This window comes from Tupaia chinensis, unplaced genomic scaffold, assembly GCF_000334495.1.
Source record: "Tupaia chinensis unplaced genomic scaffold, TupChi_1.0 Scaffold000101_1, whole genome shotgun sequence".
Classification (NCBI taxonomy): Eukaryota; Metazoa; Chordata; class Mammalia; order Scandentia; family Tupaiidae; genus Tupaia; species Tupaia belangeri.
Window position 1 is genome coordinate 2,619,604 of NW_006159565.1, and position 13,358 is coordinate 2,632,961.

General features: G+C 38.1%; 1 long non-coding RNA gene across 3 annotated transcripts in view; it reads right to left on the bottom strand.

The window, feature by feature from the left end:
- Positions 1 to 2,444: 2,444 nt before the first annotated feature.
- The window catches only part of LOC114004438 (uncharacterized), a 14,644-nt gene continuing 3,730 nt past the window's right edge, over positions 2,445 to 13,358 (bottom strand). For all 3 annotated transcript variants that reach the window (XR_333851.3, XR_003548587.1, XR_003548588.1), the window contains exon 4: positions 2,445 to 3,598. This is a non-coding gene — a long non-coding RNA (uncharacterized LOC114004438). The remainder of the gene's footprint in view (positions 3,599 to 13,358) is intronic.

A 13,358-nucleotide genomic window follows, 5' to 3' on the forward strand; every position in this document is an offset into this window, starting at 1 on the left:
AAATAAAACCATAATAGCCAGGCATGGCGGCATGTGCCTGTAGTCCCCACTATTTAGGAGGATTATGACATAGTAAGACCCTATCTATATAAATAATTAAATAAATCCTCACTAAGACACAGCATAATAAACCTGCTAAAAATCAGTGGCAATAAAATTGTAGAAGTAGCCAGAAAACATAAAGGCTATTAAATACAGAGAAACAAAGATAAGAGAGACAGCAGACTTCTAGTCAGAAACAAAGAAAACTACCATTCAATAGAGCGGCATACTTAAAATGCTCAAGAAAAAAAACATTGCTAACTTAGAATTCAATATCCAGCAAAAAGAAAAAGTTATTCAAAATAAATTAATAAACAAAAACAAAACAAAGACCTTTTCAGACAGACAAAAGCAGAAAAGAATGAACTGCTGGGGTGGCAGGAGGTGTAGTGGTTAAGGGCACTGGATTACCACATGATTGACTGCGGTTCGAGTCCCAAACCTGGCAGCTGGCAGCTTGCTTTCTCACTTTCCTTCTTTCTCTCTCTCTTTCACTGTCCTTCTCTGGTCAAATTAAAAATAAATAGAGATAAATAAAATAATTTTTAAAAAAAAGAACGGCCAACAGTCATATACTACAAAAAATGTTGAAGGAAGCCAGAAGGAAAAATGATACCAGAGGGACTAAATTTTTGTTTACAAGTTTATTTTTTTATTTCATGAGTGAGAGAGACAGAGAGGGAAGCAGACAAAGCACCCCTGAGAGGGTCTCAATGTGACATTCCACCCTGAGCTTTAGCCAGCCTGGATCACGGACACACACATATACAGTATACTCAGGAAGGTCTCTGGATGTGAACTAGCAAGCAACCCTCTCACGTGGGTCTCTTTCACAGAGTACTGCATTTATACCTAATTTCCTAAATAGATGTAGAAAATGTTTGAAAAAAATATATAGTTTTCTGATTAATAACAACAAAAACTTTTAGTAAACAGTTTAAAAGTAAAAGAGAACATTCTCAAATAAAAGGTACCTAAGAAAAGCATATAGCTGTCATCACAATAACAATAAAAGACTTAGCACTGTACTAAGATTTAAAAATAAAGTCTAAGATGTCCCATTTCACCATTTCTATTCAACACTGTACTAGAGGTTTCAGACAATGCAATAAAACAAGAAAACAAAGAGGCATATGGATTGGAAAAAAATTAGTAAAATTCTTTATTTGCAAATGACATGATTGTCTATGTAGTAAATTCTACGAACTTACAAAAAGCTACTAAAACTAGTGAGTTTAACAAGGTTGCAGGATACAATAGGAACATACAAAATTTAACTATATTTCTACATACTAGCAATGAATAACCATATGTTGATATTAAATACCATTTGTAATAGTATCAAAAATATGAAACACTTAGGGATTCATTTGAGGGGAAAATGTGTAAATCCTGTATCTATCAACTAAAAAATAATGTTTTGAAAGAAATTAAAGAGACTTAAAGGAGAGATACACTGCATTCATGAATTGGAAGACTTAATATTGTCAAGAAGTCAGTTCTTTCCCAACTGATCTATAGATTCAATTCTAAACAAAATCCCAGACCTTTTCTTTTGAAATACACAAGCTGGTTTTATAATTTACATAGAAATACAAAAGACTTAACATAGGCAAAACAATTCAGAAAAAGAAGAGGACTTATCATACCTGATTTCGAAATGTATTATAAAGCTACAATAACCAAGACAATTCATTAATGGCATATATAGACGAACAGATCAATGCAACAAAATAGTCCAGAATCACACCACACATATATGGTCAACTGAGTCACAAAGGTGCAATAGCAATTCATTGGAATAGGATAATATTTTCAAGAAATGGTACTAGAACAATTAGAAAGAGAAATGAAAAAAGTGAACCTCTTCCTATCTCTCACACATACAAAAATTAACTCAAAATGGAACACAGATCTTAATGTAAGAGCTTAAATTATAAAACTGCCAGCAGAAAACACAAGAGAAAATCTCAATTTTCCTGGCTTTGGCAAAGATTTTCTCAAATACAATGCCAAAAAACATGAACTATAGAAGAAACTTATCAAATTATATGCCGTCAAAATTAAAAACTTTTATTCTCCAGAGATATTTGTAATTAAATAAAATGGCAAGCCAAAAACCATGAGAAAATGTTTTCAAAATACAAGGAGATTTCAGAAAGTTTGTGGAAAGATAACATTAAAAGATAAAAATAAAAGGGCCAATCCTATAGTACAACCGTTAAGTGTTGCGCATAGACAGCCAGATACCACATGACCAACTGCAGTTCAAACCCCCAAAACACACCAGGCATGTGTGCATACATGGCCAAAATGCTAATGAAGAAATGGAGGATAAAGGATTACAGCATGACCACACCCCATGGAAGATTCTCTCTTTGGTGAGCACACATGCCCGCTAGCAATAAAAAAATAATAATAAAAGAAAAAAAAAGGTAAAAATAAAAAATATAAATTTTATTTCTCATAAGCTTCATCAAGTTCAAGATACTTTCATAAGGATCAATACCAGCTGTTTAGTCCATTCCTAAATTAAGGTCTTGGAAATTTAATAATGTCAAAGCAGTTTTTTTTTTTTATATTAGTAACTGAAGAAAAAATGGGTGCCCTTTAAAAATTTTTTAAGATTAAGAAACAAAAAGAAGCCAGAAGGAACCAAAGCAAGGTAGATGCCTCATAATTTTTCACCAAAACTAGAAAATTGCCCTTCTTTGATTAGAAGAATGAACAAGAATATCATTGTGATGAAGAAGGACTCTGGTGAAGCTTTCCTAAGTGTTTTCTTCTAAAGCTTTGGCTAACTTTCTCAAAACACTCTCATAATAAGATGTTATTATCCTTTGGCCCTCCAGAAAATCAACAAGCAAAATGCTTTAAGTATCCCAAACAACTTGCCATGATCTTTGCTCTTGACGTGTCTGCTTTTACTTTCAGTGGGCCACTTCCACTTCGTGGTAGCCAATGCTTTGATTGTGCTTTGTCTTCAAGATCACAGTGCTAAGGCCATGTGTTATCTCCCATTACAATTCTTCAAAGAAATGCTCCAGGATCTTGATCCCACTTGTTTAAAATTTCCATTGAAGGCTCTTCTTTTGGCTGTAGTTGACCTGGACATAACAGTTTTGGCACCCATCGAGCAGAAAATTTTCTCAACTTTAATTTCTCTGTCAGAATTGTGTACGCTGAACCAGTTGAGATGTCTATGGTGTTGGCTATTGTTTCTGCTGTTAATCGTTGGTCCTCTTCAATTAGGGCACGAACAAGATTAATTTTTTCCTCACAAATTGATGTGGATGGTCTACCACTGCGGACATCATCTTCAACATCATCTCGCCCCTTCTTAAAACGAGTTACCCATTTGTAAACTGCTGATTTCTTTGGGGCACTGTCCCCATAAACTTTTTGTAAAGCATCAATGATTTCACCATTCTTCCACCCAAGCTTCACCATAAATTTGATGTTTGTTCTTGCTTCAATTTTAGCAGAATTCATCTTGCTCTGAGAGAGGCTCTTTTCAAACTGATGAAATATCCTTCTTAGTGGCCCAAACTAGATCCTGTTCAGACATGTTATAACAAGTTAGTATGAGTTTATTATGATGAAAAAAAAAATTGAAATCCATGCATAGTTTTTTCATAACACTCATTTTCCATAAACTTTGTGAAGACCTCTTAAGTATGTATATGCATGTGTGTGTGTGTAAAAGTTCATGTAAAATACATATTATGAAAAACTATGCATGGATTTCAAAATTTTTGCACCAAAATGAACTTATACTTTAACTACATTTTCCCATGAACTTTTTTTTTAAGAATTTTTTAAAATTTAACTTTGTTTATTTTAATTTGATCAGAGAGAGACAGAGTGAGTGGGAGAGAGAGAGATGTAAAGTGAGAAAGCTAGCTGCCAGGCCCGGGACTCGAACCAAGGTCAGCCATGTGGGAGTCTAGCTCCCTTAACCACAGGCATGTTGGCCTGGGATCATGAACTTTTTTTTTTTTTTTTGGCGAGATCTTCGCTAAAGGGCGCGTGCGCTCGCTGGACAGACAGAGAGAGACAGAGACAGAAAGAGAGAAATCACCCCCTGGGGGGATGGTCACGCCGCAATCCCTTCTCCTCCATTCTCCTCTCGGGATCTTGGGCACGCACGCACACACGCCCGGTGTGAGTTTTAAGCCACCAGGTCCGGGATGCGAACCGCGGTCGACTACGTGGAAGTCCAGTGACATAGCCATTACGCTAACTGCTGGTTCTCATCATGAACTTTTTTTAAAGTACTCTTATATATGTGTCTAAACCTTCACAACAACACAACAAAAATCTCATCTAAAAATGGGCAAAAGACTTAGATAATTCTCCAAAGAAGATATACAACTGACGTATAAGCATATGAAAATATGCACAACAACATTAGCCATCACAGTAATGTAAACCAGAACTATTAAGATACCACCTTACACCTACTAAAAGGGCTACTGATCAAAAAAGCAACAAATAAGTTTTCACAAGGGTGGGGAGAAATTGGAACAACAAGAAAATACCTCTCCTCCAAGGAAAAATAAGTCCTCTTCATTCTCAGACAGTATGATGAAATTCCTGGAAATGTCTGATAAAGAATTTAGGATTTTCATGGTGACAGCTCACAGAGATGGAAGAGAAGAAAGACAACGAACTGCCAAAGAAGCAGGGGGAAAGAAGCTGACGAGCTTCAGGAGATGAGGAAATTCTTGCAAGATCTAAAAGAAGAATTACAAACTTTACAAAAGAATCTAATGGACCTGTTAGAGATGAAGACTATAATACAGGAAGTCAAAACCTCCCTTGAAAGTATTCAAAGCAGACTAGCTCTCACTGAAAATCAAATCTCATTTGTAGAAGACAGAATTACTGGCCTAGAAAAATTCACCATGAAGACTGAGAAAATTGTCCAAAAACATGAGACTATTTATATGAGAAATACTAGATACCATCAAACATCCAAACATCCAGATAACTGGCATCCCAGAAGGAGAAGAGACCCATAAGGGCACTGACAATTTATTCTATGAAATCCTGGAAGAAAACTTTCCAAACCTGAGAAGCATTCAAAGATCCAATCCCCCAAAATACAAAGGACCCCAAAAAGAATTGACCCAAGATGATCTCCAAGACACATTATAGCCAGATTGAACAAAACCACAAAGATAAGATACTAAGATTGGCAAGAGAGAAATGGCAAGTTACCTACAAAGGATATCCCATCAGGCTGACAGCGGATCTCTCATCAGAAACAATGTGAGTGAGGAAAGAATGGGAAAATATATTCAAAGTGTTAAGGGAAAAGCAATTGTAACCACGGATACTATACCCAGCAAGATTATCCTTCATATGAGAAGAAAAGACAAGAACATTCTCAGATAAACAAAATCTGAAAGAATTTACCAACACCAGATCAGATCTCCAAGAAATTCTGCAGGGAGTGCTATACTAAGAAAATTAAATACAGCCACACAGAATTAAGACTTCAAAAACTAAGAAAATAGCCAATTTAATCGTGGGGACAAGTCTGGAGTTGAATATTATATCCCAGAATTTAATTGTGAAAAGTGAATCACAACAAAAGATAAAGTACATGAGACTAAACTGGTGAAATAGAATTTTATGACTTTTTTCGGAGAGGTTTTTCGCTATAAAGCATGTGCACTTGCCAGAAAGACAGAGACAGAAAGACAGAAAGCGAGAAATCACCCCTCGGGGGGATGGCCATGCAGCAACCCCTTCTCCTCCATTCTCCTCTGGAGATCTTGGGCACGCACGCACACGTACCCAGCATGAGTCTGGGTGCGGGACTCAAACCGCAGTCAACTACATGGGAGTCCAGCGACATAGCCATTACACTAACTGCTGGTCCCAGAATTTTATGACTTTTGACTAAAATACTGATTTTTTTCTAGGCTTTGTTTTCCAATTTTAAGGATTTTTGTCCTGTCTTGAGCTGCTGATAGGTTCATGTACCTACTATTTGAACAGAATCTCAACTGTTTCCTGGCTTTAAGTTTTAAGCATATTTCCTTAGCATTTCTTTGATTTATTAAAGTTAAATCTGCTTTTCTTTAAATTGAAAATTATAGTAAAAAATACATAATTAATGACCATAGTAAACTATACAGCATTGGCTAGGTGAAACCTTATAGTATGTTCATTCTACTCAGAGATTCATGCCTTAAGTCAGACATGTATTCATAGATATGTATCTATCAGCAGAGCTTACTATTGAAAGTAGTTAGATTATTTAAGAAATTTTGTGAATAAATAAAATGTGGGAGAAAAAAGGAATGGAAAACAACTGTGGACATCTGAGATAGTGTGGGAGGAGCATGGCAAATGACAGAGGGTGAGAAATAGGGGGAAAATATACACACACACACATATGTGTGTGTGTGTGTGTGTGTGTGTGTGTGTGTATATAACTGGAAATGGAAAATTATTGATGATTACATGTATGATTAAGCTACTATGCAGCATCTTCTGGATGGGAAATTACATTTTGTATGCTGTGACAATGCTCAGTTAATAAATGTAAATTAATTCATTACAAAATAAGAAATAAAAAAATTTAAAAAAATAAAAGAATTAAGATGATAAGTTTTATGTTCTGTGTATTTTACCACAATTTTTAAAAATTTATTAAAAGTCAGTTTCCAGGACCAGCAGATGGCATAATGGTTATGTCTCTGGACTCCCATGTAGTCAGCTGCAGTTCGGGTCCTAGACCCAACAACTTAAAACTCAAGCCAGCATGTGTATGTGCATGCCCCAAATCCCAAGAGGAGAAGGGACTGTAGTATGGCCATCCCCCTGAGGGGTGATTTCTTGCTTTCTGTCTCTCTCTGCCCCTCCAGCAAGCCTACCTGCCCTATAGCAAAAATCTCTCTAAACAAAAAACACACAACCAAAAAAGTCAGTTTCCTCTATACCAGCAATGAACAAGTGGATTTTGAAGTTATTAGGTCATCAGAAAAGTCATGACATGTTTTTCTATGCAAAAGTGCTTCATGATTTTTCCAACGAACCAATAAAAACACTGCCACTTATATTAGCAACCCTAAAAAAATATATAGGTATAAATCTATCAAAAAATATAAAGATCTTTATTAATAAAACTACAAAACTCTGATAAAAAGTCAAATGACTAAATAAATTGAGCAATATTACAAGTTGTGGATAGGAAGACTCAATATTGCCAAGATATCAGTTCTTCCTAACTTGATCTATAGACTCAATGGAATCCCAATCTTATCAAGCTATTGTGTGGGTATCAACAATGCAAATCTGAAGTTAATATGGAAAGGCAAAAGATCCAGAGTAGCCAAACAATACTGAAAAAGCAGAAATTTGGAAGACTGACACTACCTGACATCAAGACTTGCAATAAAAGGGACCAGCAGTTAGCGTAATGGCTATGTCGCTGGACTCCCACATAGTTGACTGCGGTTCAAGTCCCGGACCCGGTGGCTTAAACTCATGCTGGGCGCATGTGGGCGTGCATGCCCTAGATCCCAAGAGGACAATGGAGGAGAGGGATTGCGGCGTGGCCATCTCCCCTGGGGGATGATTTCTAGCTTTCTATCTCTCTGTCTCTCTCGGTCTGTCTGGCGAGCACACACACCCTATAGCAAAAACCTCTCCAAAAAAAGAAAAAGAAAAGAAAAAAAAGACTTGCAATAAAACAAATAATCGAGATATTAAGTTGTTAGGAAAGTCATGCTGTATTTTTCTATGCAAAAATGTGTCATGACTTGCCCAATGAGTATGTTACTAGCAAAAGAACAAGATCAAACAATAGACTAGAAGAGAGCCCAGACACAGACCCACATAAATGTAGTCAACTGATCTTTGAAAAAAGAGCAAAGGCAAAATACAGTGGTGAAAAGATATAGTTTTTCAACAATGGTGCTGGAACTACACATCCACATGCAAAAGAAAAAAAAAAATCTAGACACAGACCTTACATTTTTCACAGTATTTAACTCAAAATGGATCACACAGATCTAAATGTAAATATGAAACTATAATACCTAGGAAATACACAGGATGACTTTATAGATATGACACCAAAGGCATTATCCATAAGAGAAAGAATTAATAAGCTAGACTTCATAAAAATGAAAAATTTCTGCTCTGAGGTCAGCAGATGGCATAGCTGTTACGTTGCTGGACTCCCATATGGCAGATCACAGTCTGTTTGTGAGAGATTTTTGTTATAGTATGCATGTGCTCGCCAGAGATCAAAAGAGACAGAGAGACAGGAAGTGAGAAATCACCCCACTGGGGAGATCGCCACACGGCAACCCCTTTTCCTCCATTTTCCTCTCGGGATTTTGAGCATACACACACATGCACCTGGTGTGAGTTTTAAGCTGCCAAGTCCAACACTTGAACCACGGTCGTCTATGTGGGAGTCCAGTGATGTAAACATTATGCCATCTGCTGGTCCTGGCCAACCACAGTTCAAGTTTCGGACTTGAGGGGACTCATGCACCCTAAGGTAAAAATGTTAAAAAAAAAAAAAAAAAAAACTTTTCTGCTCTGTAAAAGATGCAGTCAAAAGAATGAAAAAAACAAGCCACTGGGATCAGCAGATGGTGTGGTGGTTAAGGCGCTGGGCACTCCCACATGGCAGACCACGGTTCGAGTCCTAGACCTGGTCGCTTGCTCTCTCACTTTCCCTTTCTCTCTCTGTGTCTCTCTCTGGTCACATTAAAGTAAATAAATGAATAAATAAAATTAAATAAATAGTTCTTAAAAAATCAATAAGCCACTGACTGGAAGACAATATTTGCAAAAGAAATATTTGATAAAGAATTGTTTCTCAAAATATACAAAATAGATGTAAAACTCAGTAATAGTAAAATAAATATCCCAATCAAACAATGGGCCGAAGACCCTAACAAACACTTCACCTAAAAAGATACACAGATGGCAAATAAGCATATGTAAAGATGTTCCACATCGTGTCAGGAAAATGCAAATTAAAAGGACAATGAGATATCACTATACAATTATTAAATAGAATAGCCAAAATCCAGGACACTGAAAACACCAAATGCTAGTAAGGATGTGGAACAAAAGGAACTCTTTCTCATTCACTGATAGAGAATCCACTGTGGAAATAAGGCAGTTTCTTACAAAATTTACCAAAGATCCAGCAATCATATTCTCCGCTATCTACTTAAAGGAGCTGAAGGGACCAACAGGTGGTGTGGTGGTTAAGGCGCTGGACACTCCCATATGGCTGACCAGGGTTCAAGTCCTGAACCTGGTGGCTTGCTTTTTCACTTCCTCTCTCACTCACTCTCACCCTCCATCTCTCTCTGGTCGAATTAAGAAATAAATGAATGAATAAATAAAATAAATAATTATAAAAATATTATTTAAAAAATTAAAAATAAATTTAAAAAAAAATAAAGGAGCTTATGTCCACACAAAAAATCTGTATAAAAGTGGTTACAGAAGCTTTATTCGTAAGAGCCAAAACTTGGAAGCAATCAAGATGTCCTTGAGTAGGTCAATGGATAAATTGTACTACATCCAAACAATGAAATATTACTCTGCATTAAAAAGAAATGAGATACTGAACTATGAAAAGACACTGAGGAAATGTTAATGCATATTACTAAAGAAAAGAAGTCAAGTTATGTGATCATTAAGGTGATGGACTCCTACATGGTTGAGAGTGGTTTGAGTCCCAGACCCAGAGGCTTGAAAATCATGCCAGCTATGTACACATGCATGCCCAGAATCCCAGGAGGAGAAGGGATTGTGGCATGGCCATCCTCCCTGGGAGTGATTTTTCACTGTCTCTCTCTGTGTGTCTCTTAGCTTCTCTCTTAAGCAAGCACACATATCCTATAGCAAAAAGCCTTAAATTAAAAAAAATTAAAAAAAAAAGTCAATCTAGGGAACCAGCAGTTAGCGTAATGGCTATGTTGCTGGACTCCCACATAGTTGACCGCGGTTCGTGTCCCGGACCCGGTGGCTTAAAACTCATGCCGGGCGCACGTGCGTGCGTGCCCAAGATCCCGAGAGGAGAATGGAGGAGAAGGGATTGCGGCGTGACCATCCCCGCTGGGGGGTGATTTCTCGCTTTCTGTCTCTATGTCTCTCTCTGTCTGTCTGGCGAGCGCACGCGCCCTACAGTGAAAATCTCTCCAAAAAAAAAAGTCAATCTAAAAAAGCTATATCCTGAATGATTTTAACTATATAATATTCTTTTTTTTAAAGAATTATTTAATTTTAATTATTTTTTTAAATTTGATCAGAAAGATACAGAGAGAGAGAGCGTGAAAGAGGGAAAATGAGGAAGCAAGCCACCAGGTCTGAGACTTGAACCGTGGTTGGCCATGTGGGAATCCAGCACCCTTACCCATCGTGCCACTTGCCAGTCCCTTAACTATATAATATTCTAAGAAAGGCAAAACTCTTGGTTGGTAAACAAGTCAATGGTTACCAGTGGTTAGAGGGAAGGAGGAATGAACAGAGGGAACACAGCATTTTAGGGCAGTGAAATGGTGGATACATGTCATTATACATTTGTTTAAACTCACAAAATATACACCAACAGCAAATCTTAATACAGAGTACAGATTTTGGGTGATAATGATATGTCCAATATAGGCTCATCAATTATAACAAGTGTACCATTCTGGTAGGGGATGTTGAGAACGGGCACATTATGTATGTGTGAGGCAGAGGTATATGGGGAAACCTCTGTAACATCCTCTAAGTTTTTGTGTGAACCTAAAACTGCTCTAAAACATTAAGTTTTGGGGAACCAGCAGTTAGCGTAATGGCTATGTCGCTGGATTCCCACGTGGTCGACTGCGGTTCGCATCCCGGACCCGGTGGCTTAAAACTCATGCTGGCCGCGCATGTGTGCGTGCCCAAGATCCCGAGAGGAGAATGGAGGAGAAGGGATTGCGGCGTGACCATCCCCTCTGGGGGGTGATTTCTCGCTTTCTGTCTCTCTGTCTCTCTGTCTGTCTGGAGAGCGCACGCGCCCTATAGCGAAAAACCTCTCAAAAAAAAAAAATTAAGTTTTGGGGCAGGCAGGTGGCATAGCAGTTGGGATGCTGGACTCTCACATGGGCAACTGTGGTATGAGTCCCAGACCTGGCAGCTTGCTTTCTTACTTTCCCTGTCTCTCTCTAGACAAATGAAAAAATAGAATAGATAAAATTAAACAAATAATTTATTTAAATTATTTTTAAAAGAAATAGTCAAGGGACTAGCAGGTGGCATAATGACCATATCATTGGACACCCATATAGTCGACTGTGGTTTGAGTCCCGGACCTGGTGGCTTGAACTCATGCCGGGCACATGTGCGTGCATGACCAAGATCCCAAAGAGGAGAATGAAGGGGAAGGGACTGCAGGGTAGCCATCCCCCTGGAGGGGAGATTTCTCACTTTCTGTCTCTTTCTGGCGAATGCACGAGCCCTATAGGGGAAAAAAACGAACCCAAAAAAAAAAAAAAAAAAAAGAAAGAAAGAAAGAAAGAAAGAAAGAAAAGAAAAAGAAAAGAAAAAGAGAAACAGTCAAGACCAGGTCATGGTTGTTAAGGGAGCCAGATCCCACATGGCCAACTGCAAGTCTGAATTCCAGCTCTGATGACTTAAAAAACATACCAGGTGGGACCAGCAGTTGGCATAATGGCTATGTCGCTGGACTCCCATGTAGTTGACCACGGTTCAAGTCTCAAACTCGATGGCTTAAAATCATGTTGGGCGCATGTGCGTGTGTGCCCAAGATCCCAAGAGGAGAATGGAGAAGGCACCGCGGCGTGACCATCCCCCTGGGGGATGATTTCTCACCTTCTGTCTCTGTCTTTCCGGCCAGTGCATGTGCCCTATAGCAAAAACCTCTCCAAAAAAAAATAAATCAGGCGCGTGTGCATGTATGACCCAAGTCACAATAGGATGTAGAAATGGAAAAGGTACTGCAGTATGACTATGCCCCACTAAGGGTGCTTTCTCTCTCTCCTTCCCTTTCTCTTTCTCTGTTCCTCTGTCTCCAGCAAGCATACCCACCCTCAGGTTTAAAAAGGGGCAGTTCTCTTTTCCAGCTGGAACCATGGAGGAGGTTGAAGAGAAGAAAAAGAAGGTTCTGGCTGCAGTGGAAACCGTCAAGAAAAAGGTTTCTGCTGTGCCAGAGACCCTTAAGAGAAAGTAAAGGAATTGTGCAGAGCTGTAGATCAAGCACTTGAGAAAGAAGTTTGCTCCAAAGATGCTTCAAAAGGCAAGGAGGGGGGTCGGCAGGTGATGTGGTAGTTGGGACACTGGACTTCCACATGGTAGTTGGAACATGGCTGGCCATGGTTCAAGTCTTGGACCTGGCAGCTTGCTTTCTCACTTTCCCTCGCTCTCTGTGTCTCTCTCTGGTCAAATTAAAAATAAATAAATAAAACAATTCTCTTTTTAAAAAAGACAAGGAGGAAACTTATTATCTATGAAAAAACTAAGCACTATTATAAGGAACATAGGCAGACATACAGAAATGAGATTCACATGGCCAGGATGGCAAAAGCTGGCAACTTCTATGTACCTGCAGAATCCAAACTGGCATTTGTCATCAGGATCAGAGATATCAATGGAATGAGCCCAAAAGTCTGAAAGGTGTTGCAGCTTCTTTGCCTTTGCCATATCTTCAACGACAAAGGTACCTTCATTACGTTCAACAAGGCTTTAAGTAAAATGCTGAGGATTGTGTAACCACATATTGCATGAAGATTTCTGAACATGAAGTCAGTAAATGAACTATAAGCATGGTTATGGCAAAATCAAAGAAGCGAGTTGCTTTGACAGATAACTCTTTGATTGCTCAATCTCTTGGTAAATTTGACAGCATCTGCATGGAGAATCTGATTCATGAGATCTATACTGTTGAAAAACACTTGAAAAAGGCAAATAATTTCCTGTGGCTCTTCAAATTATCTCCTCCATGTGGTGGAATGAAGAAAAAGACCACCCATTTTATAGAAGGTGGAGATGCTTGCAACAGGGAAGACCAGATCAACAGACTTAGAAGGATGAACTAAGGTATTCACCATGATTATTTTTCTAATCTGACCAGTTAATAAACAGTGGCTGTTTTCAGCCTGCCAAAAAGGGGTGGGAAAGCAGGAGGGTGGAATGGGAGGACTATATCTCTATACTGTTTGAGCAGAATCTATAGCATGCAGTTCATTATTTGGTACACTGAACAACTGTTCAATAAAATATAAGGATTATTAAAATTTAAAAAGAAAAAACAAAAAAAAAAAAAAGAAAGAAAAAAA